The following is a 2,070-nucleotide window of genomic DNA, read 5'->3' as shown; positions in this document are numbered from 1 at the left end:
GAAACCCCCCAAAAAACTGGACAATACATTTTGAAAATGGCACATACCACTAAAAACACTCCTTAAAAACCTACTAAATCTTGAAAGAACTTTGTTTTATAAATTACTTTACCTTAATATGCATATTTATCAATACTGTATTTTAAGTTATATGTATAAACATATAAATCCCTTCAATTCATTTTGTGTGAAATTTGTTTCTTTGTGTGATGTGTAATATGTGATGTAATAAGATTTATTTTTATATATTGACAGACTATTGTGTGTATGTTCTTTTTATATTTGTTTATAATTGTAACTTAATAAAATGTTCTTTCTACTTTTATACTGTTGTGACATTAACAGCTCAATTTAGTAAACTCTTGCAAACCAGAGTCAGAATACTGCGGTTTACAAGTACTGTTGTACATCAATACCTGCATACTGTCAGTTCGCGATGTTTTAGGAAAACAAACATTTCAAAAAACATTCGGGGCAAAGTGACATTGTTTGTTCATAGCTCACTCTCCCAGCAAGGTATACTCGCTGATCCACATTCCCTAGCTACATGCCAGCTGCAGGAATCCACCCTAGGTAGGCATCGGTAACCTGGGAGGAGGATAATGTCATTACCCCTGCCCACTTGAGTGTCCGGGCACTGCGATTGATCACTCAGGCCCAAGCACTGTCAAATGGGGGAGCTCATAGTATCTTAGCCAGGGGTTCAACTGAGCACAGATTGGTGAATTTACTTGTTGGGGAGAAGGAGGGGAGCTATGAGCAGACACTTTTACTTTTTTGGGGGGAAAATTTGTTTTTCTTTTAAGGTAACCTAAAAAGACACTTTAAAAAAAAACAAAAACATTCTTCTTAGTTTAATGAAGAAACTCCTGTCTAAATACAATTGTCCCTATAGTTTTGAATAGCAAAGCTGAATAATTCTCTAAATTTCATGTAATAATAACTATAGTTTATAAAGCTGGAAGAGCTGTAGATAAGCTCTTTAGCTACAGACACTTCGAATAATTATCTGTATGTGCTCATTCTGCATTAAAGGAAACCTGTACTGAGAGAGGTACATTAGGTGTCTTTATAATCTACTTCTGACAATGCTAGGTGTCTTACTTAAAACATGGCCTTAATCAGCGACGTGCGGTACCTCTTGCTCGGGGTGAGGCATTCCCCAGCCCCGCCAACCGAAGCCCTGCCCCCGCCGAAGCTCCGTCTCCTGTTGGACAAAGCCCCACGCCCAACCCGTCCCCACGCTAGTGTAAGAGAGGAGACCGGGAGGAGCCTCCCTGTCCCTCACTTGCTCCTCACCACTGAGGCTCCGTGACAGGTTACACAGCGGGGAGGATTTCCCTGCTGTGTAACCTGTTAGATGCCGATCTGAATGGAGAAAAAGCTGTCAGCTTCAGACATGAAGCTGACAGCTTTTTCCTCCATAGTTCTAGGTGAGGCTCTGCCTCCCCTGACCGCACGTCCCTGGCTTTAATACTTTGCCAGTTGCTAACCTAGAGCAAGTATGCAGACTTTAAATACACACTGTATTTGTTGTATGCTTATAATAGTGCAAGTACAAATGCAAGTGGCAGCCAGGTAACTAGCATTTTGAGAAGGTCTGCAATGGAAGCCTACATATTTATATCAGTATATGTTATGTATGCACATAGATCATCTAGGAGACACTCGCCAGCGTCATAGCTTGCCTTTAGATTCTTTGAATGGCCTAGGTCCACCCCACCAGCTATGATATACTGGGGAAGAGTGGTGCCTAATTATTTTGCATCCTTATGACAAACTGGAGCCCTATGGCATTCTAAGTTTCTACCAAATCAGATAAAGGTGTTCATTTTGTTTCTAAAATTGCACCTAGTGCTTAGCAGAGTTTTTTTTGTTTTTTTTGAGATTCTAACTAAAACATCTTAAATGATGAATTAACAAGTATAACAAGTCTCATTATCCTATATATAGTCATGTAACAGTTGCTACTTCTTTTAAACTGTAAAGTGAGCATAATAACCTGTAGCTTTTTTGGTACATTTGTATAATTCCTTTACGTCGAATGTGAAATTTCACATCAGGCTTCAC

The sequence above is a fragment of the Nanorana parkeri genome, unplaced genomic scaffold, assembly GCF_000935625.1.
Source record: "Nanorana parkeri isolate BGI_ZX_2015 unplaced genomic scaffold, ASM93562v1 scaffold940, whole genome shotgun sequence".
Lineage (NCBI taxonomy): Eukaryota > Metazoa > Chordata > Amphibia > Anura > Dicroglossidae > Nanorana > Nanorana parkeri.
The sequence above is the reverse complement of the archived record's forward strand: the minus strand, read 5'-3'. Positions refer to the sequence as shown.